Genomic DNA, 24,494 nt, shown 5'->3' on the forward strand with positions numbered 1-24,494 from the left:
ATTGCTACAGAGTCAATTCCAGCTAACATTCCCCCCGCCACCATATTTACTTTATATCAAGTAAATGCTTCTTTATACTTCTCAATAACAAAAACCATATTTTACGGAAAATGGAAAACAGGTCTTGGATATGATAAGCAGCCTTCCCAATGACATAGAGCTAAGAGAAGGCAGAGGCAGAATTTGAATCCAGGTCCGTTCAATCTAGACTTGTTCTCTCGTTCCCTACACCACGCAGCCTCTCTCCTCTGTTCCTTTCTGCCTTTTGAAGGCACTGGGAATGCATGAGCAGACACAGTTCCAGGTGAGAGTTTCAACGTTTAATGTCCAAGTTCAAGCTATGCTACAGACCGGTGGTGTTGGAAACCATCACAAACGGGGCAGAACCTCAGGGATCTTCGTGTACTTGAGCTTGATGGAGAGAGGTAGGGCTCGTTCTTTTTTTTTTTTTTCTTTAATGTTTTTATTTTTGAGAGACAGAGAGAGACAGCGTGAGCAGGGGAGGGTCAGAGAGAGAGGGAGACACAGAATCCGAACCAGGCTCCAGGCTCTGAGCTAGCCGTCAGCACAGAGCCTGACGCGGGGCTTGATCCCATGAACCGTAAGATCATGACCTGAGCCGAAGCCAGAAGCTGGACGTTTAACGGACCGAGCCACCCAGGCACCCCAGGGCTCGTTTTTAAATGAAGACCAAACAGGAAGACATCTGTTGGATGACTTGATTTGGTCAGTCCTCGAAGGAACTCTGGAGCTCGGCTGGCTGGGCAGGGATGAGTCGCTTCCTGTCACATCTGAATCAGCAGCACCTGGTTAATGGTGCCAGACACCAGCCTTCTGAGTCGCTCTGTGCCTTTGCCACCTTTTGCCTCTGCGGAAGGATACGCCTCAGAAGAGCTGCACTGTTCTTCAGGGACCGCATCCTCAGAGCGGGGAAATTTGGCCGCCCCTCTTCCTCAATCTACCTCCCACCTGCTGCCCCAGGGCTCTTGTCAAAATAAGCCATCTCTCCAGCTGCCATCTCTTCTGATTACCTCCCACTGCCTTACGGCTCTTACAGCCCCCCAGAGGGACTTTATACTGTCAGGCATAGTAACAGGAAAGTAGGGGTTTGGGGGAGGATATGGCATTCACTAACCAAAGATGCTCATTTCATTGTATGTCCCATGCTACTTGGCTGTCATGTGACTGTCAAGAGCTTTTAAAACAGTTTCTTCGGGCGCGTGAGTGGCTTAGTCCATGAGCATGGAACTCTTGACTTTGGCGCAGGTCATGATCTGGCATTGGAGCCCCGCATTGGGCTCTGCTTGGGGTTCTATCTCCCCTTCTCTCTGCCCCTCCTGTGCCTGCTCGCTCGCTCTCTCTCGCTCTCTCTCTCTCTCTCTCTCTCTCTCAAAATAAACAAAAATAAACTTTAAAAAAACTTAGCTTCTCAGTTTAACTCTATTTGGAAACCAAAACAAAGCTAGGCAGACATTTTCTTACATTTGGTCCATCCATGAGGCTCAGTAGTTTATGCAAGAGTCTGACAGACACAGGAGGACAATGCCCTGCGGTGCTGGGCACCCTGGGACAAGGTTGGGGAGATCTGCACTGCCCTCAATGCCCACACACCACAGTATCACCTTGGACCACCCATCTTCCTCCTTGGGCCTCAGTTTCCTCATCCGTAGGAACAAAGTTGTGACCTCTGAGGTTCTGTATCTGTTTCAGTTTCACAGCTGTGGCCTCTGGGGAGCAAAGAGTAAATAATTTCAGTCTGGAATCACTTTTCCTGTAGCTTAGAAAAGTTATATTAAAGCCCCCTTTCTGCCTCGTTTGCAGTAACTTAATAGAATCACATTCAGTTTTAAAACTGGGTCAATTTGAGAGTATTTAAATACTCTCTCCTTCCCCCTCCCAAGCCTCCCCAGATGGCAACTGAGTTAACGGAGGCAGATCCTGACTTTCAGGGGCTGTAGTTTGCATGCCTCTCCCTCTTGATCTGTTTCCCTTCTGTTCTAGCATCCTTCAAAATGTAGTTTGTCGTACCTGGTCCTTGGATGTGAGCTCTTCCCCTAGTGAGTCACTGGCTTCTATCCTCACTGTCCCCACTGACGTGACTGTCATGGCCTCAGCTTTCATGGGCACACGCATCACCGCAAGCCCCAGGCTTACAAATCTACCAGGTCTGCTTTTTGGGTCCTTTCTCGACTGCCTTCCTAAGCCTTTCTGACTCTGAAGTGAGTTTTGGTACATCACTCAGCATCCTTTGGCCTTGGAGCCCTCCATCCCCTTCTCTTCTGTTATTTGACATCACTGTAGCTCAGGGGACACTGGCAAGGTGCTCAGAGGTTCCGATGATGCACTTCCAGTCTTAGAACAAAGCATGTATGGGGCTCCTGGATGGCTCAGTCAGTTAAGCATCCAACTTCAGCTCAGGTCATGATCTTGCAGTTCATGGGTTGGAGCCGCATAACAGGCCCTGCGCTGACAGCTCAGAGTCTGGAGCCTGCTTTGGGTTCTGTCTGTCTGTCTGTCTGTCTGTGTCCCTCCTCTGCTCCTGCTCTCTCTCAAAATAAATAAACATTAAAAAAAAGAACAAAGCATGTATCTTTATACCTCGCTCCATCTTCAGGACTCAGCTGGAAGCGGGTAGAAATGAAGACAGGCCTTGTAATCTGTACCAGTTTTCCTCTAACTTCCCTCTCCGTGCCCCAGCTTAGAGTTCTCAAAGAGAGTCACAGAAATGTTGCTAGTGCTAGATAGTGCCCCCTTCATATCTTTTTGATCTTACATCTGAATGGTGTCTTTGATCTTAGAAATCAAGAATTCACCACCTTCGTCTCAGATTCTGAAATGATCCCTTATGCCCCAAAAGGGGGTAACTCACCCTTGGTGGTCTATGTTGGGGCAAAGACAGAATCTTGGGTACTAAGGATGAGATTAAGAAGTAGGACATGGAGGGGCACCTGGGCGGCTCAGTCAGTTAGACATCTGACTCTTGATTTCAGCTCAGGTCATAATCTCCCAGGTCATGGCATCAAGCCCTGCATCAAGCCCTGCACTGAGAGCATGGAGCCTGCCTGGGATTCTCTTTCTGCCCCTCCCCTGCTCACACGTGACCTCTCCTTGTCTCTCCCTCAAAAATAAATAAACATTAAAAAAAAAGAAGTAGGACATGGAGATATGGAGCAAAGCTATTAATAATACACATGACAATTCTGTGAATGCATGACTTGCCTCTGCTAAATGTGAATCCTAAGCTTAAAATTAAGAGTTTGCTACTTTTAAGGAAACTCATTATGCGTGCATTTATTGAATCTTTGCTGCTTACGTTGTCCTAGGACCCAGGAATTCAGCAGTGCATAATACTGGCAGGGTTCTTGGTGCACGGCATTTGAATGTAGTAGGGAGAGAGAGACAATAAACAAGTAAACATAAATAATCAGGATACCGTTAGACATTTATAATGTTATGAATGATGAGGGGAGGTCAGCCAGGCCTTCTGAATCTCGGGAAGATTTAGAAGCTGCTTTTATGTCAACCCTCTGGGGCACGACAGCTGGAGGACATGGCTCTTCCTGGAGACAGTACAGGGCAGTATGGGCTTAGACCAATGTCCCAACTCTCAGCTTTGGGGCTGGCGTCTAAGAGCAGGGAGTCAAGATAGGCAGGAGGGCCAGGAGCAGCCCCCCCGCCCTCCACTCCGCCATTCCAAGAGGATGCTGATCTCAGCCACGGGTCTGGTACAGACTCCCAGTCACAAGGGGCCGACCTCAGTGCCTACCCCATCATGGCCTCAGTGGTCCTGCCCAGGAATGGGCACCATATGCAGCTTGCACAGAGTCTTTCCCTCTGTATCTGGGTCCCCATGCAGTCACGTTTCCTCAGGAACCGCACTAGAAGGTTCCTCCAGAGGCCCAGAGAGGGTCACAGGCCCCCTGTTTACAGAACGAAGGAGAAGAGAACCCAGTGGGATGCCCAGGCAGAAAGGGAGATGAGAGATGGGGAGCCCTGACCATGTTTGAGTTGCGTGCTCCAGAGATGTCAGGCATGACCTCTTCCCTGACCTGGGCTCCATGACACTCTCGGTATTTTTATAATAAAGTTTAACCTGGGTAAAACCAGGGTCTGTCATGGGTTACCAATAATCTTAACCAATCCAGAACATTCCAGTTGTGTGGGTAGACTCATATGGAAAGGGAGAATGGGAAGGAGGTGCTGGCTTCCATAACAGAAGGAAATGCAGGGCTGTGAACATCCCTCCCTTCTGGCCCCCCTGACCCCCTTCTCCCCACAGGGGTTCTCCGGAGCCAGAAGTAAGAAGCGTCGTGGGCTGGCCCTCAGGATAGGCCCCAGTGCCAATCTGCTCAGAAGCTGGTAAATTGGTCACAGAACAGATGCTATGCAGAATGCGACTTAAATTCATTAGCAATTTTACATTTGCCAAAATGTTTTTGCCAGAAGCACCAGCACATCAGGGCTGTGCATTTGTTAAAATCGAACACGAGCCTGGGGAGGCCCAGAGAGGGTCACAGGCCCCCCCTGACGGATCGTCCCCCGATTCCCCATGGCAGGAGGAGAACACGAGGTTGAGGCTTCCTGGGAGCCCAAGAGTCCCTCCCCGACCCCCACTGGGTCATCACCACAGTGATGGCTTGTCATGGGCGGAGGATGGCCCAGCAGGCTCATCAGGAGCTCCATCTAACAGCCAGGATAGGGGACGAGGGAAGGCACTCCCTTCCCAGCCTCACAGACAGAAAGGAAAGGAATCACTTAATTCCGATGGGGAAATTCTGGAACATTCTAACTGGCTGGAGATACATGCCGTCCCCTGAGGCCAGGGGTAACGGAACCGTGACTGCAGCCCCTTCTAGAACCCTGTGACAACGAGGTCACGGTGGCAGAGAGGCAGTTCTCTAAATGCTTATATTGTCCCCATTAGACGGAGCAGGTCCCGGGCAGAACCAGAGGACAGAAGACGACTCTGTAGGGTCTCTGCCTCTTACAGAAGAGCAGGCAGAGGCTGGGACAGTTGGTCACCTGTCCGTACTTCTCTAACGAGGAAACAGCAGGTCCCATATGAGAAAAGGACTGACTTCATCTGCGTACATTACACCGTTTCCAGTCCCAAATGAAGACAACTCTCTGACGACTAGTTTGACGACTTTGGGGCAGAATCTTTGAAATCAGGACCGTCTCCAAAACCCAGAATTTTTCCTTAAGAAGCGATGACTCCCCCCACCCCAGCACTTCCCACGAGTAGAAGCTCAAACACATGGAATGTCACAACCTGGCAGTGTGTTATCACTTCTCTTTCTTAATCTCTCCTTCTCTCTACACCAGAGTTTTCGATGACATGCGGGAAGCAAGTGCAAGGCTCCGAGCTTGCTGGTCCTATGATCAGGCTGGCTGGTCCAATCCTACAGATTCCAGGGCCCTCAGTGTGCTGGGCCCAGCAGCCCTGCAGCCCTGCATCCCGAGGAGCAAACAGGACCCTGAGGGAGTGAGCACGAGGCACCCACTGTGGTGGGGAAACACCCAGGACTTGTGCCTCCAGCCGGGAGACAGCAGTTTGGCTGCTGCTGCATCGGCCTCCTCTTTACCTTGGAACGCTTAGTCCTGCTGCAGTCCCAAGTTTCACTACAGGGACACCCTTGGCATGGGTGCGGCCTTGCCCTCCTGTGGGGCTACCCTCCTTCCTTTGCCTCCTCCCTCATTCCTGTGCCGTGGACACCCACAGCCACCATGCTGCCCTGTGGCCACCCATCCCCTCCCTCAGTACCAGGTCTGGGCTCACAATGAACCCACCTTTCTCTTTCCTACCCCAGCCTTCCTCCCATCCTCCAGTGCTTTCCCCTCACCGCTACCATAAAGCAAAAGTACAGACGATGGGAAACCCAGAGAAGAGAGAGAATTTTTGTGGCCCAGAAGAGTTAGCAAAATATAATGAGCATCTAACTGCTAAAAAAAAAAACAGTGGGAAGCACTTCATTCTGATCAACATGGCGGACTAGATATTCAGACAGATCCCTTTCAATGCGGCACACTGAATTTGTTTTTAAAATTTCTTTTACATTTGTTCATTTTTGAAAGACAGAGTGTGAGCCAGGAAGGAGCAGAGAGAGAGGGAGACACAGCATCCAAAGCAGGTTCCAGGCTCTGAGCTGTCTGCACAGAGCCCGACGTGGGGCTCGAACCCACAAATGAACCGTGAGATCATGACCTGAGCTAAAGTTGGAGGTTCAACTAACTGAGCTACGCCAGTGCCCCTAAATTTGTTTTTTAATTTAATGCACAGCTGAACTGTTAGGCAAATAAAGAAATTCCTCAGAGAGCAGAAAGGACAATAAAGCTTGGACTCAGTGGGCAAGCAATACTATCGCTGGTATTTTTTTTTATTGCCGGTGGCTTAGAGCTTGGATTTTAGTGGGCCACATGGACAGGGATAAGAAATCCAAGTATACTTTTCAAAATGTTTTTTAAAACACACATTCAAGAGGCACCAAGTGGCTCAGTTGGTTAAGCATCCGACTTCAACTCAGGTCATGAACTCATGGTCTGTGAGTTCAAGCTCTGCATCGGCCTCTGTGCAGACAGCTCAGAGCCTGGAACCTGCTTCAGATTCTCTGTCCCTCCCCCACTTGCAATCTGTCTCTCTCTCTCTCTCAAAAATAAATAAACATTTTTTTAAAAACTTTTAAAAATAAAACCTTAAAAGAAAAAGTAAGTTGCAGTATAATTATGTTTCTATAACTCTCAAAACCAGGCAAATTGACATAATGTATTGCTTACGAATATACACATTTGTGGCAAAACTCTAAAGTGAAGCAAGAGAGTGGGCAGTGAACAGTTAGGAGAATGGTGACCTTGGAACAAAGTGGGGGACCCTATGGGATTCAAGGGGTGCGGTCAGGTTTTACTTCTTAAAATGGTTGGCGGACACATCAGTGTTGATTTTATTTTCTTTAAACTCGAAAGGTACATTATACACTCTTCTGCAGACACGATGTATTTCACACACACACATTTTAAGGTTGGTCAGTGTGAAGATAAGCAAAGAGAGGCGGAGGGAGGCAGCAGGAGTGTTTCTTGGAAGCCCTTTAAATAGTCTGGGGAGAACACTGAGCTGACACGTGCCAGATGCCAGGAACGATGTGGCGGAACAGATTTCCTGGCTCTTCTTCCCCCTCATGTTCTCTCTCTCTCTCAAAAATAAACATTAAAAAATTTTTTAATGATTTGTGAAAATGCTGTTATTATTTTGGTTTAGGTTTGGTTTAGCTTTTACCAAGTGGCTTGTATAAAAAGCTTATTTTCAGAGAGACAGCATGAGCAGGGGAGAGGCAGAGAGAAGGAGAGAAACAGAATCCCGAGTAGGCTCTGTTCTGACAGCTGTGGAGCCCGATGTGGGGCTCGAACTCAGGAACTGAGAAATCAAGACCTGAGATCAAACCAAGTGGTCAGTTGCTAGACCGACTGAGCCACCCAGGTGCCAAAATGGGTTGTATGTAAAAGTAACCTTGTATATCTTAAATTGTGCATGCTGCCATTGACAAGGAATGGGGTAGAAGTCATTAGAAAATACTCTACTTTGGGTGCTGGGTAGCTCACTTGGTTAAGCATCAGACTCTTGATTTTGGCTCAGGTCATGATCTCATGGTTTGTGGGATTGAGCCCTGCATCAAGCTCTGTGCTGACAGTGAGGAGTCTGCTTAGGATTCTCTCTCTCTCTCTCTCTCTCTCTCTCTCTCTCTCTCTCTCTCTCTGCACCTTCCCTGCTCATGCTCTCTCTCTCTCAAAAATACATTTTAAAAACTTAAAAAAAAGAAAGTACTTTTCTTCTATTCTATCATAGTACCCTTGCTTTTTAGACTATTTCCTGTATCTTTTGACTGTGTTGGGGTATCATCCTCTGAATGATGAAAGATTATTTGTACCTGGGTGGCTCAGTCACTTGAGCATCCAACTTTAACTCAGGTCCTGATGCACCTGAATCTGTGAGTTTGAGCCCCAAGCTGGGCTCTGTGCTGTCAGCTCAGAGCCTGGAGCCTGCTTCCGATTCTGTGTCTCCCCGTCTCTCTGCCCTTCCCTCTCTCACTCTCTCAAAAATAAATAAACATTTAAAAAAATGATCTGTACTTGGAACAAAGGCGTAAATCCACACATGCTGTCAGTATTTAAGAGCAGACCTTTGGTGCCTTTAATCAGCTGAACTCTATTTGAATTTGTGAAATCGTGTATTTCCCATCACTTTAGTTGCCTTGCTGGTTAGGCATCTTTGCACTAGTATAGCCTTCCAGCTATTTATCTGGCAAATAAAGCAGATAAAGTATTCTAGTGGTGGTTTGTCTCCATGAAGCGTGCTAAAGGGCTATTAGCAGAAGTGTTTTCCTGAATTGAATCAAGGATCTGAATTAATAAGGACCAACCCTTGCCAACAGCAAAGTCTGGCTGGTGAAAAGCAGGAAGAAGCTGTGTCCTGTAATTACCTGTTTGTCCGGAAATCAGGGGAAAGTGTCTGGGGACCCCTTCCTTCAGAGAGCCCTCCCCACGTGACCGCTGCCCTTCTCGGCATCAATCATCAAACTTGACTGCGAGCGTTCATCTTCTCACTGCCTGTGCCAGGAAGACAGAAGGCGTGGAAAACAAAGTCTTGAAGGTCAGTTCGCCCAACACCCTAGTGGTTCTTCTAAAACAGCGGAAGGATATTGTTAACGTCTTCCAAGCTGGCCGATGGCACGCCTTGTCCTCATAGTCTGAGCCTGGGGACACTGGAGCCCAGCCTGGAGTTGCTGCCAGGCTCCACGCTGTGCCAGGGGTATTCATTGGCGAGAGCTGCCGTCCCGGAGAGTGACCTTGGGGCGCTTCAGCAACAAGAATTTACTCTCTCAGAATTAGACAGTTCTAGAGGCTGCAAGTCCAAGATCAAGGTGTTTCTGCCTGAAGGTTGTGAAGGAGAATCTGTTCCTTGCCAATATCCTCACTTCTGGAGGTTTGCTGGCAATCTCGGGGTGGATTGTCTTCTGCCCATCACCCCAATCTCTGCCTTCATCTTCACAATGCACTCTCCCGTGGGCGTCTATATCCCAACATCCCATTTTATAAGGACACCAGTCCTGTTGGATTGAAATTCCACTTTATTTCGGGATGGCCTCCTCTTACCTAATTACCTTCACCGTGACCCTATTTCCAAAGGGCCACATTCTGACGTCTTGGGCTTCAGACCCCATCACATGGACCTTGGGGAGATGTGGTTCCTCTCACAACACAAGGTGAGTAACCTGGACAACTTTCTCAACCTCTTGGATCCTCAGTTTCTTATCTCTAAAACTAGGGGACTATGCCTATCTTATGGGGCCTGTGAGGAGAGAACTTGATAGTCCGGCACAGTACCTGGCGCCCAAAAGACACTTACGATCTCTTCTCTACACTATTGCAGCCAGATCGCTTTGGCCCTTAGTTATTTTATTTACAAAAAAAACATGATTTTATTTACTGGGTTCCATTTCTGTCTAGAGGAAAAGTTGTGCTACTTTTGATAAAAACAAAACCTAAGCATACTGAAATAATTAAGAGACACATTATACTGTGAAGAGTCCTACACTAAGATCAGAAGAACCCCACCCTAGTCAGGTGCCGACCCGCCGGGTGACCCCGGGCTTCAGCGCCCTCACTCGTGAAATGGGATAGCCACCAGGCCTCCCTACTCTATGGAACAGTGAGCAGGATAATTTAGGTAAAAGCCATCCACGAAATGTATGCTGTGCAAAAGAAAGTACTGTGCTGTCTGGCCGCACTCTGTGATCAGAAATATGAGAGGAATTAATTCCGCATCCACATTGGTTGTCCCCTATTTGTCAACTCAGTATTCTATTGATCCCACTCACCAGCGCCTCCCTTGCCTGTGCTGATTTATGGGGGCAGGGGTGGACTTGTAATGCCTGTTTCAGTCATTAGACCTCACACTACCACAAAATCGATATAACCATTTCAGGAAGAATCAAAATTCTCCAGACTCTGGCCCATGTCCGTAAACTATGGAAAGTTCTAGAGCCTGCCATTCGATCCAGCCTTAAGTGTCAGGAGATAACGAGAACAAGAAGCAGAGCAGAAGAGAGTGACCAACATCAAGAGAAGTCAGTATCCCAAACACAAGGCTTTGGGAATCCATTGCCAGGCACTGGGTTCTGGGGCTTGGTGGACTGTTGGGTTCGTGACTCCAATGATTCCATTTTTCCTGCCTGAAGCATCCATGTAACCCCAAAGACCCTCTAGGGAGAAGAACCCCGGTTCTCACACAACTTAACTAAAATATTCCCTGGAGAAGGCCAAACCAATTGTGTAAATCAGATGCCTTTTCAACTGTGACCAAGGCGAGCCAGGACTGGTAAGAACCTAGGGAAGAGGGGACCAAGGCAGATCCGATCAGTCTTCAGAAACCCATTGAATGGCCTTGAATTAGAGGCACATCAGAAACCAGGCTTCTAATATGACCTGAAGCTTCTAGAAACCCCCATGCATCAGCAGATGTCTCTCTTCCTATGTCATTCAGATTACACACGTGTGGTTTCTTGCTGACACCAGCACCAGCCCCAGCTGCCTCTTATCTTGGGTTTTTCCCAGATTTGAGATTTTCCCATTTCTTTGGCTTGGATTTCACCATTGATTGTTGACATTTCCTTCCTGACCAAGGCCCTTCCCCCATGACTGCAGTCTGTCTACTCGAGTCTGAATCAGTCCCTGCAGTCTGTCTCTAGCTTCGATATTTCTGGTCAGTATACAGATTCTAGAAAGACTTTTTTCTGAGCAATGGGATGATCAAAATCAGATTAACAACCAGGGCCCCACAGGAATGAAGGGGGTTTGAGGCAAACCAGATAGAAAGTTGAGACAGAACCTAGAGGGGAACATGGATGTTGGGGAGGGAGGTGGGACCATCAGGGATTGAAAAACAGTAGAAATCCTGGGTAAGTAGGAGGCCAGCCAGACATCTCTGAGGCTCAGGAGAAGCAGGTCAGGAAATCTGGGTACAGCCCAAATGCGATATTGCATGCACTGTTTTGAAGACAAATGACCGGGAAAGTGACAAACAAGAAGGCCTTGACCCTAAGGGAAACATTTAGCTCATTAGAGGAACTTCTAGAACTCTTTCTTGGGGAAGGGTCAAGATGATGGACTTGAAGACCGAGCACTGGTAGAAGTGAAGACAGGCCAAGGACACCAGCCTCCCCCTTGGTCCCTTAGCACTGAGGCAGGCCACATGGGTGGAGGTGGAGACAGCCTCATGCACGAGTGAGCCTCCAGCCTGATTCTGAGTGGGGCCTCCAAATAAATAAACAAATAAATAAATGAATAAATGGATGATCACATCATCGGATACAGTGGTAGGTCCTCAATCTATGTTAATTCTCCCATAGGCTCACTTCCCCAACCCGATAAAAACACCACACTCCTCCTCTCTCTTGAGAACTCCCCCCTCATTTGGCTTAACTAAACCCACTCTCCCCATTTGCAGCAGCAAGTTAAAGTTCTCTTTTTGGGGGCGCCTGGGTGGCTCAATCAGTCAGGCTCAGAGTCTGGATTCAGCTCAGGTCATGATCTCACAGTTCATGAGTTCGAGCCCTGCATCGGGTTCTGTGCTGACAGCTAGCTCAGAGCCTGGAACCTGTCTTCAGATTCTGTGTCTCCCTCTTTCTCCGATCCTCCCCTGCTCACACTGTCTCTCTTTCTCTCTCAAAAATAAATAAATAAATAAATAATAAATTTTAAAATTCTCTTTCTGTAGGGGAACCCGGAGCAGGCCGCGTCAGAAATTGATCGTTGGATACTGGCCACACTCCAGGGGGGGAACGAAAGGGAACCATGTTGTATCTTCCCACGCCTGAGGGCTAGGCGCAGTCCCCACCGGTCTGCGGGTTGGAGACTTAGGGGGCTTGTTCCTTTTGTGGAGGCAGAGAGAGCATTTGCACACGTTCACAGGACACGGCAGAGAAGTAATGCGAGTCAGCTGGACGGCCAGGGAAACCCTGGGAAGTAACCGCATTCTTTCAGAGCAGGCTCGTGTCGGGGAATTGAAATCCCTGTTGCTGAATCCGTCAGCAGTTGGCCTATCTCTGCCCGCATGGTCAGCTGCCAGGCAGCCTCTGCCTGGATTTTACAGGGCAAACATGTCTGTCTCTAAATTTTGAGTCAGGAATATGAAATACATATATTGGCACGCATATTAAATAAAGAGATATAAATTCCTGGTAAAGTAAAGGATTTTTTTAAGAGACCAACTTTTTCTTATATGCATGCCATTATTGAGGGATTGTTTGTCTTTTTTATGGGAACCCATAGACATTTTTTTTCAAATACCAAAGGAAAAAAAATGTTCTTATATGCATTCAGAGTTATCATTTGTAAAAGTCATAAAAGTCAACAATCGCAACGTGAATATATTAAGACACAAAGTGATAAGGTTACTCTGGAAGCCCATTTAAACAGACATTTAAATTTTGTAGAGGGAAAAGTTAATATGTACAGAGAAAAACATTCCTGGAAGTTTGCACTCCAAAATGTTAACAATCGGATTTTTACAGCTTGGGGAAGTAGAATTGTGAGTGATTTTATTGCTTTGTTTCATTTCTTTTCCTGGAGCCTCACTAGTCTAAGTTTTCTTCCCTTCCCTTCCCTTCCCTTTCCAAGTAGGCTCCATGCCCAACATGGGGCTCAAACTCACAGCCTGAAATATAAGCTGTCATATGTCCTATAGTCATATGCTCCACCAGCTAAGCCAGGCAGATGCCCCTCTCTACGTTTTCTGAATTGAGGACGTGTATGGCTTCTTTTTAAGGATTTTACGAGAGCAGTTTTAGCTTCCCAGCCATGTTGAGCACATGTATAACCTCCCCCGTTGTGAACATTCTCCATTCGAGTAGAATATTCGTTAGTTGCTGAACCCAGAGTGTCACATCATCAGCACCCAAGTCCACAGTTCACAGTACGGTTCACTCTGGGTGGTGTGGGTTCTTTGGGTTTAACAAACAGGTAATGATACTGATCTCCCGCTGTGGCATCATACAGAGTCATTTGCTTAAAAAAGCCTCTGTGCTCTGCCTACTCACCCCTCTCTCCCCACTACCCCCTGGGAACTGCTGATTTTTTTACTGTTACTCCATAGTTTTGCCTTTTCCAGAATGTCGTACAGTTGGAATCACACAGTCTGTAGCCTTTTTCAGATTGGCTTCTTTCACTTAGCAACACGCATTTAAGATGTCTTTTCATAGCGTGATAGCTCATCTCTTTCTAGCACTGAATAATATTCCATTGTCTGGATGTACCACAGCTTATTTATCCTTTCATTCACTGAACGACATCTTGCCTACTTCTAAATTTTGGCAATTATGAATAAAGCTGCTATAAACATCCATGCGCAGGTTTTGGGTGGGCATGAGTTTTCAGCTCCTTTGGGTAAATACCAAGGAGCACAATTGCTGGATCGTATGGTAAGAATATGTTTAGTTTCGTAAGAAGCAGCCAACCCGCTGTACTTACACTGTTACGCCATTTTGCATTCCCACCGGCAATGAAGGAGAGTTCGCGTTGCTCCGAATTCTCTCCAGCGTTTGGTGTTGTCAGTGTTCCAGACTCTGGCCCTTCTGATAGGTGTGTAGCCGTAGCTCACTGTTGCCTTAGTTTGCATTGTCCTGATGATGAATGCTGTGTAGCATGCTTTCATACCCTAATTTGCTCTCTGTATATCTTCTTTGGTAAAGTGTCTCTGGTAAGGTCTTGGGCCTATTTTTTAATCAAGGTGTTTGTTTTCTTCTTACTGTGTTTCAAGACTTCTTTGTGGGTCACCTGGCTGGCTCAGTCGGTGAAGCGTCCAACTTCAGCTCAGGTCATGATCTCGTAGTTCATGGGTTTGAGCCCTGCATCGGGCTCTGTGCTGACAGCTCAGAGCCTGGAGCCTGTCCTCGGAGTTTGTGTCTCCCTCTCTCTCTGACCCTCCCCTGCTCACGCTGTCTCTCTCTCTCTCTCTCTGAAAAATAAATAAATTTTAATTAAGAAAAAAACTTCTTTGTGTATTTTAAATGAGTCCTTTATCAGATGTGTCTTTTGCAATTTTTTTTCCCAGTCCATGGCTTGTCCTCTCACTCTCTTGACAGCCTCTTTCAAAAAGCAGATGTTTTTCATTTTAATGAAGTCGGGTTTATCAACTGTTTCTTTCACAGATGGTCCCTTTGGTGCTTTATCTAAAAAGTCATCACCAAGCTTAAGTTATATCCTACAACCCCCTTAGAATTGCCTATTAATTCCAGTGTTCCTTTTATAATTAGAAAGTAATTCTTTTTTTAAGGCTTAACAACCAGAAGTGCCGGGGGCCCAGCCTGAGTGGAACCCCAGCTCTGTCACTTACTAGCTGTGAGATCTTGGGGCCCTCACTCAACTCCTCTGAACCCCCTTTCCCTCAACTGTAGGACAGGGATACTGATAGTGTCTACTTCACAGGGTTGTTTACTACCTAGCTGTGTGGAGGAAAGGGAGAATCCTGCTGGGCATGTGTGGTTATAAGCACTTTATAGATGGGGAAACTGAGGCTCAACTCGGGTGCCTTGCTTAAAGATCCAAAATCAGGTCTTCTGACTTCCAAGTTCACGCTACCTCAGGGTATGGATTTCGTGGGGCTCAAACAAGATGGGCGAGTCGCTTGCTGGATTGAATGAAAATTCAGATTGGGAAGCAGTGTGGATTAGAGCAGGACAGGAAGGCGTGGAGGTGACTGTGGCAGAGAAGGGGGCAAGGAGGGTGATGAGAGAAGAGAGAAGGAACAGAGACAGGCAGAAGGGGCAGAGGGCTGTCAGAGGCACTAAGGCCCTGAAATTCTCATTGTCCGGAAAGGGAAACTGAGGCCTGACGGAGTCACGTGCCCCTCTGGCAGCTAGAGCTGCAGAAGCCCAGAAGGAATCACGTCACACTGGGGAACTTTCTCATTCTGGGGAGAAATGCTGAGCAAACACTGATCCTCTTCCGCCTCCCTCCCCCTTTGGCTTATGGTGCTATTTTCTGGATTGACCTCAGACTCTTCCCACTGGCTGCCCACCCTGTGGTCGGACGAGCGGGACTAGGTGAGGGAAGACAGCACCCGACACTCCTCACACTATGTCCTTCTTGCTTTTGTTTTATTGTAATCCCTCCAGGAACGGGCCCCAGATAACCTTTCGATAATCCAAACTCCCAATAAAAAGAAAGTCTCTCTGACAAGTGCACAGTGTTTGGGAAGGCTTTAGGATTTTGTAGACTGTAAAGATTTTCATCAGCCCTCTGAGTTCTCTGTGTGCTCTGGAGGCAGGGAGGGGGCCAATATCCGCTGGGTAAAAGGTCATGGCCACAAAGGTTGTCTTTAGCCAAATAAACTTGACATAGCAGAGTGGGAGGCTCTGGACGGATGGAAAGTTGCTGACAATGACCTGGGGCAGGTGCAAGGAGCGCTTCCCATGTGCCCAGGCAGGAGACACCCTTCTGTTCTGTGCTTGCTCGAAAATGCTTTTCTTCCGTTTTTCTTCTTTTTCTATATTCTCCCGTGTTTCCTCCATAATTTACTCCAGGCTTCACCTGGTTTGGCATCCGTGAACACTGCCGCTGCAATACCACTTTGCTGGTGTTTCTCAAACTTGAGCGAGCCTCAGAATTATCTGGAGACCCCGCCGAAGCACTGCCTGCTGGGCCACATCCCGCACGTCTCTGATGCAGCTGGTCTAGGACTGAGACGGAGAATTTGCGTTTGTGACAAGTTCCCAGGTGCTGCCGCTGCGGGTCTGGGGGCGACGCTAGAGGAAAGGACTCAGATAAACTTCCCTGGGTTCTGTCTCTGCCGAGGGCCACCCAGTCACTCTGCACTCAGACTCCCAAGACGGGTCGGGCTCCAGGTTTGTCCTTAAGTTCGTGGTATCTCTGGGTTGGCCCCACAGTCGGGTCAGATCACAGGTCACGGAACCCCGAGAACAGCCCAGGGCTGAGCACCTCCCCCAGCTGGCCTCTGACCAGGAACACCAGCGCCCTCCACCGGATTTCCATCCCCAAGGAGCAAACACTGTCCCTCAGCTTGGGTGGGGGGTGGAGATGGCAAGGGCACGTCTGGGTATTTGATGCACTGGGTGTTAAAGATCCAGGAACTTGAGGCCAAGTGTGACAGGCTGTCCTCATCTTAACAATTGAAAAACAAATGGAGCATAATGTTCATTTCAACTTCCTCAGCAAAAAGGCAGTGGAAATCACAGAGAACATTATAAGCTATTTTCAGCTGAAAAGAACAAATAGATTAGATTAGAAATAGATACATTTCCAAACCGATTCGCTGGAAACCTTTTTCTGGTCCTCATGATGTTCTAAATTTCCTAGGCGGCTGGCCATTTCAGAGGACACCATGACTATTCTGACTCTTCTAATTAGCCAAGCGACAAGGCTACACTTTTCCTAGGAAGCTTCTGGGGAGTTTCAACAAGACAAAGGGATCCTGCACCGGTCTTTCTGGTGCTGCCCTCTTGTGGCTTCCTGAGCACATGCAGCTAAAGCTTCTGGATTCTTCTGCTGTCTCTTTCTTTAAATCATAGGGCGCAGAGACCAGAACCGACTTCTCCCACCATAGGAGGAAAGGGGTTGGAAGGCTGCCACAGCACGGACGTTTCCATGGCTCTGAAATTGCCGCTGTGGCTGTCACTTCATAGTGTTTTGTGCAAAAGGAAGTAATAGAAATCGTCGAAGCAGGTCATACTGATTTCCCTAGACTTTGCTAATAGGAATTTTGGAGACCAAGGGGAGAGAACCAGGAACGTGTGTGTGTCGTCAGTGTAGGAGGACATGTAAGGAGAGACGGATTGGGATTCCTTGTCTCCTCCTTCCGGCTCGTGTGGCTCTGGCTTCGTGGTGACCCGCGTGTGGGCCTGTCCAGGCTGCCGCCGCCTCACTACCACATGCTGGAACGGAACAGATCGGAAGTCCCTTCCTGTTCCAGATTCTGAATCGACTTAAAACAAATGGACCAGAGACCCCTTCTCTTCGCTCCTTTCAGACGCCAGAGCGGCTGCTATTCTTTGCCTCCCGGTGGCCTTGCTTCCTTCCTGCTTCTCCTCCCGGGGTGTCAGGATGGCCGGGTGGTCTAAGGCACCAGACCCTACTTCTCCTCCCGTATTTGCTAGCAAAGAACTCCTGATGCTGTCATTCTGACTTATCTACGTGCTGCCCTCTTCTTGAGATTTTCTCTATTATGTAGGGAAGTTTTGATGTTCTTTTCGAATCTCAGTCAAGGGTATTCCAACGGTCCCATGTTTGTTTTTCTCTTCCTTGCACGGTCCCCTAAAACCCTGTGTGCGTCTTCGCACGTCCTTCACTGCCATCATTTGGAAGTTCCTGCTCGGAGGTGGCAGGTCAGGCTGCATCACGGAGCTCAGGCTTCTGTGCAGGTGATTCCACAGTCAGTGCTCTCATTTACATATTGAGAGCAGCGACTCTCAAAGGGTAATTTGGGTACCCCTCCCCATACCCCGAGTCCCTGGGAGCCTTCCAGGACACCCAGAGGGTCAAAGCTCTTCTCATAATACCAAGACACTATTGCCTTTTTTAATCATTATTCCCTCAGGAGTATATGCTGGAGAGTTCCAGAATCTCCGTGATGTGCGGTATTGCAACAGGCTGTAAGCAGTAGCAGATTAAGATGCAGAAGTATCTCCTGAGAAGCTGGACATTAAAGAGAGTTCACAAATATAATGCAACGATATTCCTCTTGCTATTATCTTTGGTTTTAAAAATATAGGTATTTTCCATAAAAATATGTTACACTAGCATGCAGTAGACTTACTGGTCTGTTTAAATGTGTTAATAAATAAATGTTTAAAATTTTTCTCCAGGGGCGCCTGGGTGGCTCAGTCGGTTAAGTGTCCGACTTCAGCTCAGGTCATGATCTTACAGTTCGTGGGTTCGAGCCCTGCATCGGGCTCTGTGCTGACCGCTCAGAGTGTGGAGCTGGCTTCAGATTCTGTGTCTTCCTCTCCCTCTTCCCTTCTCCTGCTCATGCTCTGTCTCTCTCTCTCTCTCTCAGAAATAAATAAACACTAAAAATTTGTTTTTAATTTAAAAAATAAATAAATAATATTTGCCTCCAGTTTTAGGTACTAATGAGTGCTGATAGCTGCAACCCACACAAAAAGGCTCCATGGGCTCCCAGATCATTGTGAGGGTGCAAAGGGGTCCTGAGACCAAAAACAGAGACCGAAATCATATGTGCTTTAAAGAGACCGGAAGTTTGAGGACCGCCGATGTGGAGAAATCAGGGGGCCTCGCTTAGGCTCCTCTGCAGCCAGCATACTCTTAGGGACTGAGAATGTTCCCAAGAATTTGGAGGTTGAAGCCCTGACCCCCCTAGTGTGACTGTATTGGGTGACAAGGCTTTAAAGAGGCAATTAAGTTTAAATGGGGTCATCAGGGTGGGGCCCTCTTCCAAGAGAATTAGTGTCCTCATAAGAAGAGGGAGAGAGGCCAGAGATGCGCACGGAGAAGGGCCACGTGAGAGCACGGCAAGGGCCCTGTTGACAAGCCGCAGGGGGAGAGAGGCCTCAGGAGAAGCCAAACCTGTGGGCACTTTATTCTTGAATCTCCAGCTTCTAGAACGGTGAGAAGAGAAATGCCGGTCGCTGCACTGAATATTTGAAAGTTGTGAAGAGGGAATTCTCACCACAAGGGGCACCGGGGGCTTAGTCAGGTAAGTGTCTGACTCTCGGTTTCAGCTCAGGTCACCATCTCGCAGTTTTGTGGGTTGGAGCCCCACATCAGGCTCTGCACTGACAGTGTGGAGCCTGCTTGGGATCCTCTCTCTCTCTCTCTGCCCCTCCCCTACTTTGTCTCTGTCTCTCTCAAAATAAATTAAAAAACAAAAAAATTAAAATCCTCACCGCAAGAAAAAAATGTGTAACTACTGAGGAGATGAGTGTGACTTACTCCAGTGACTGTTCCACAATAGATACAAACAATAAATCTCTGCGTGGTGCCCCCGAAATGCATATGATACTACATATCAGTTATTCCTCAATTTAGCAAAACGAGTAAATAAAAAAAATGTGTGTCATTTAAGCCCCCAGTCTCTGGTATTTTGTTATGGCAGCCCTAGGAGACTAACATGGCCAGTGACCATGATTTAGATCTTGTCCAATAAGCATTCACGTGCGATTTGGGTTTTTTTTAATTTTTATAAATGTTTTTATTTATTTTAGAGACAGAGACAGAGACAGCGTGAGCAGGGGAGGGTCAGAGAGAAAGAGGGAGACATAGAATCTGAAGATAGCTCCAGGCTCTGAGCTATCAGCACAGAGCCCGATGCGGGGCTCGAACCCACCAACCGTGAGATCATGACCTGAGCCAAAGTCGGGCACTTAACTGACTGAGCCACCCAGGGGCCCCATGTGTGATTTGGAGGGCAGAAGTGAGGGGAAGACAAGATCTCTGCTGCCCCCATAGGATCTGCTGGGACCCCTCGTGGACGCGTCTGGTCCTCCCCAGCAGCTGCCGGGCCATGGCTGTCTCTGACTGGATTGGCGTCCTGATCATGGCAGGTTCCTGGTTATACTGGCTTCCACCACGTGGCGCCAGCAGCCTGGCTCTGGGGTTAGTAGCTGCAAAGCTGAGGACTCGTATTCACCGGCAACTTCCTGGTCACAGAAGAGGCAGTAGCTCCCATGGCACTGAGGTGAGCCTTTGAGAACCGCTCCTGAAAGTTCTGAGCAAGAGAAGGCTCTCCAGGGATTGCGGCTTGCCATTTGGCCCTTGCCGCCCGGCTGATCCGATGGTGCTCCAAACACCTGAGGCAGACGGATCAAGATGTTCTGTGGGTCCCCTGACAAGCCCTGAGGTCAGGGATCCAAGCCAGACTCTCTCTGGCTATCGATATTTTTCTCTTGAGAAATAGCTCCTAACTTTGTACTGCACCCTGGTAAAGAAAAAATACCTGGCCACGGGGTGTTAGTGGCCATGTGCCTTACGCTGTCCCCCATAAATTGCCCACCGTCTAACCCAGCAAGTCATAAGGCTGGATGCATGCAGAGGTATGCCATCGCTGAGTAGAAATGGAATATACCAGCAGGTCCTGGAGCGCAGCCAAATCGCTGGCCAGATGCTGCACAACCCCAGCATACCACCTCCAGCCACGCTCCCCCCTGCTTTCTGCCTTCAGTCATGACCTCACAGGAGGGGGGTGGTTCCCTCGGATTAGCTGACTAAGAAGAAGTTGAGTCTGGTTTGCAGAAGGCTGCACACAACAGTCTGAAACAAGGCAGAAGGCTGATACAGTGTCATAACCCCACCACGGAGCAGCCCTGTAGGAGAGAGGAATCCTCTGGGTTTCCTGAAAGTGGACGTGGCCAGACATGGCTCTTCACTAATTCCTGGGCAGCCACTAACCATTTGACGGGATGGTTAGAAGCTTGGGAGGAGCGGGACGTCTGGGGGAGGGGGGGCGAGGAGTTAAAGGTGAGATCCTCTCAGAGTGAGTCCCAGGTGTGACAATAATCGCACCCCATGCGACTGTCACCAAAGAGCACCATGGCACAGGACACTTAATAATCCAGTGAGCAAGATGGCGCCTTCTGTGGCCACCAGCCAGCCTCTCCCATGCCGCCAGCACGCCACTTGTGGACGGCCTTGTCGAGAGCCAGCGCTGAGCGGCTAGAGAAAGAGGTGGAAGCATCAAGCTTCCGGTCCTCCTCTTGCTCTCTCACAGGCACCGTTGGTGGATGTATCGGACTGGAACCCTCCTGCGGGGCAGTAGCCCGACCACTTACAAGGTGGAGCCTTAAACCACAGAAGAGCCACACCCAGGTTCGTTTCTCCTCAGCATTCAAAGGAGAAGTATTCACATCCCGGAACAGAGGGCTGTGCATCCTGCGTTTCAGCCCAGAAGTCACCCTGCTGTGAAGGAGGTGGGCCACGGGAGCCCAGAAGGCTGGAGATCACATCAGCAGCAGCCCCTCCTCAGCGAGGAGGTCCCCGAGGGGACACGAGCCTACACTCCCAGCTGGGGAGGCAGAGCCTGGGGAAAGAGAAGCTCCCCCTGCAAATCCGTTCCCAAGGCAGATAAGGTGCCTTCTGGTTCCCTCCAGTCCCAGCCAGTTGTACGGCTTCCTGCAGCCACCCAGGCAGACGCTGCCACCGCCATTGCCATCTGGTCCCTCTGTCCCCGCCTCCCCACCCACTCCTCGATGGAACTCTGCTGATACTTGCTTATGCTTAGGTACGCCCAGCCTCCTGACGCTTTCAGTGCGGCCATGACAACGCGCTCAACTGCCTCCTACCAAAGAGCAACTCACACATCACCTCTCGGAAACTGGGAGCGGTTACTTCACCACCCAGATGTCTGTACATCAAGCCCGTGACGGACGGAAGACAACATTTTGGACTTTTTGATTTTACCTAGTATTTCTAATTAAATTACATAGTATTTCTCCAACTTTCCCAAGAGCAGGCAGTGAAGGATAGAATACCTGGACACTTCCCAGGCTCCTGGCTCTTATAAACTAGACCCTGATGAAATCCGTCCTCGAGGTTTTAGGGAGTGAAAGCATGGATGACATCAGAACAAGCGATGCTTCCTCCTAAGACTGGGTCGGATTACTCCCGTGGGACACTGATGGCTGTTCGACTTGAAGCACATGTGTCTAGGTCGTTCTCTGCAAATGAAGGCATTTCCCAAGGTGCGGCTTCTCTGTATCCCAGAAGGCTCTCTGAGGCCAGGAGCTTCGTTCAATGCCGGAGGAAGAATTACCAGCTCTCTGTGCTCATGTCCACCCCATTCCCAGTGCGGATCTAGAAATCATTGCGGCCAACCTCTAGAAGGATCTCGTGGCTTCTGGCCCAGACCTGTGCAGTCCCTGAGGGTGCTCGCAGACCCTGGAGGGAGCCAGCGGGCCTTCTGGGGGTGGTGGGTGCAGGGAGACCGAGGGACACTGTGGGGAAGCAGCACATGTGAAGGAGCCGCGAATTGCCAGATCTTGGGAGTCCTCCCTTAAACATCCTTGGTCCTCATTTTCCTTCAAGTACTGAGGAAACCCGCAAGTCCTCCTGGTATCCTGCCCAAGTGCAAACATGCTGTCTTTTCTAGCCTCAAAGCCCCCAGTTACACTCCGGCTTCCGGATGTCCCTCCCCTCCCAGCCCACCTGCTAGAAGGAATTTTTCATGCCTCCCCCCTCCCCCAGCTAACCCTACTCTCCTGAAAGCCCCAGAACTTGGGAGTTGAGAGTGTGGGCTCCGGACTCAGATGTTCAGATTTCTATCTTGGTGCCGCCACCTGGCGGTGGCCTTGGGCACATGACCTATCTGTGCCTCAGTTTCCTCATGTGTACATGAGGATGAGAACAAAACTTACCTCAGAGGGCTGTCTTAGGGATCACATGCCTTGGTTTCTACCAAGGGCCCAGAACTGTATATGGCATGTAATGGTCCTTGCTAACCACAGCTATGATCGTCTTTGAAATCTCAGCTTAAGGCTAGTTTCTCAGGGATTCCGTCCACGGCCTCCCAGTGAGGGTCAGACTTTCTTAATTCTCACCTAAGCTGTAACTAGGTATGTCTGGTGTTGTTTATTATTACCCTCACCTGGGATACTATAAGATCAAAGAGAGTGGAAATTGCCTCTGTATTTGTCAACACTGTATTCCCGGTGCTTAGCACAGTGCCTGGCGTGTGATAGGAGCAAATAAACATTTGTTGGTCATGCAGTCCCCAAAGGAAGGGCCCATTTGCCTCTGAGTATGAATGGAGGCTGCCTGCAGGGAGCCGTGCCCTCAGGCCCCATGATAAACTCACTATGGAAGACTTCTTTGGCCCGGGGTTACCTGATGGCTTGGTCGATCAACTATGACTCCCAGGGAGGTCCTTTGGGCATGAGAAATCTCCCTTTGAGCCAAAGACTGGGCATGTCTTGGAGAAGTTGCTGTGTGCACGTGAGTGTCATTAATTCAGACTCTGGGACATAGGACAAGTCCTATCACTATTGGGTCCAGGGGTTTAAAAATATGGTTAGCTACTTACTAGAATCAGTCAGGAATTTTTGAGAAAAGTGCAGATTGCTGAGTCCCATCCCACCTGCAAATCCCAGGAGTTTATCCTCAGAACCTGTATTTGTTAAAAGCTTCTCAGTGATTCTGCTGCAAGCAGCCTGCACAGACCAGCCCCTGAGAACCCCTCATCTTGTCAAATTCTGTCATTTTACAGAGAAAGACACAGAGGCACACTGACATGATGTCAAGATTGACAGCATGACTTTTTTAATGAACAACGAAGTAGACATAATTTGTTTGGGACCGGAAAATACAGTATGCATTTTGAAACAGCATAAAATACAAATAATACATGTCCGGGTCCTTTGGAATGGCAGTAAGACCTGATGAAAAAAGCCCAACAGGACCCCCTCCCCCTTCTCTTGTGATGTCAGCAAATATCAGGTTGTTTGGCAGATTCAGTCAAATTTCCTGCAGTAGACTTACCATGCTTGGCTGGGGTGTATTTGCCAAGTTCAACACAGAATGACCCAGTGCTGACGGCCCCAGACACAATGCCAAGTCCCCCCATGTGGGGCTCTGTCCCTGAGTGTTCCTGGTTTGTGAGAACTCAGCAAGCAAAGCGATCATTCTAAACTCAGAGTTTCTCGGCCTGGGCGCTATTGACTTGGTCGGATAACTCTTTGATGGGGGCGGGGGTAGCTAGCCCATGCACTGTAGTGTTGAATAGTATCCACAGCTTCTGCCGGCTGAAGAACAACAAAGATGTAGCAGATGTTGCCAAATCTCCACTGAGAAGACAAAATCGCCCCTCTCCCCGCACGGAGCACTATTTGTTTATCTAACCTTATAAATTTATTACATTGTTTATCCAACCTTACAAATCTACCTCACAAAGAAGCAAAGGACTTGTAGAGTGAGATCAGGAATTTTTACTGGAGCCTTTTTCCCTATGGAGAAAACATAAAAATATATATGTTTCTATGGATTTCATGAGTAAAACCTCAAAAAGCTCAAGCCAGAAGGAAAAAAAATGGCAATTTTGCCTATATTAAAATGTGCAGCATGTATCATATACCAAGTTGCCACAGATTGGGAGAAAGTATTTGCAACACAAATCATCAACAAAAGATTCGTCTTTGGGATAAACAAAGGACATCTTAGACTCAATAATAAAAGACAAACACCCAAGAGAAAAATGGGCAAAGGATACGGTAGGCAGTCTCTGGAAGAGAAGCCCCGCGGGGCCATTACACACTTGGAAACCAGTCAGCCTCCTTGGTAGCCCTAGAAATGCAAATTGAAGTAATTGGATAGCACCTTATATTCATCAGGGATTTAACAGCAGCTTAACAGCTTGATAGAACTACGTGTTGGGGAGGGTCTTGATTCATGGTATCTGCTCCCCTTCCTCCACTAGTGACCGTGAAAATTGGCAAATCACTTTAGAAAACTGTATAGCATTATCAGCAAAGATTGAATATACA

General features: G+C 48.4%; 1 long non-coding RNA gene across 1 annotated transcript; it reads right to left on the reverse strand.

Moving 5' to 3' along the window:
* Positions 1-1,492: 1,492 nt before the first annotated feature.
* LOC115278507 lies at positions 1,493-4,806 on the reverse strand. The gene is made up of 4 exons (XR_003902927.1): positions 4,626-4,806; positions 3,767-3,920; positions 3,314-3,361; positions 1,493-1,727 (listed from the first exon to the last, which is right to left on the reverse strand). It is a non-coding gene; the product is annotated as an uncharacterized LOC115278507 (long non-coding RNA).
* Between the last annotated feature and the right edge of the window lie 19,688 nt (positions 4,807-24,494).

The sequence above is a fragment of the Suricata suricatta genome, chromosome 14, assembly GCF_006229205.1.
Source record: "Suricata suricatta isolate VVHF042 chromosome 14, meerkat_22Aug2017_6uvM2_HiC, whole genome shotgun sequence".
NCBI classification, from domain to species: domain Eukaryota; kingdom Metazoa; phylum Chordata; class Mammalia; order Carnivora; family Herpestidae; genus Suricata; species Suricata suricatta.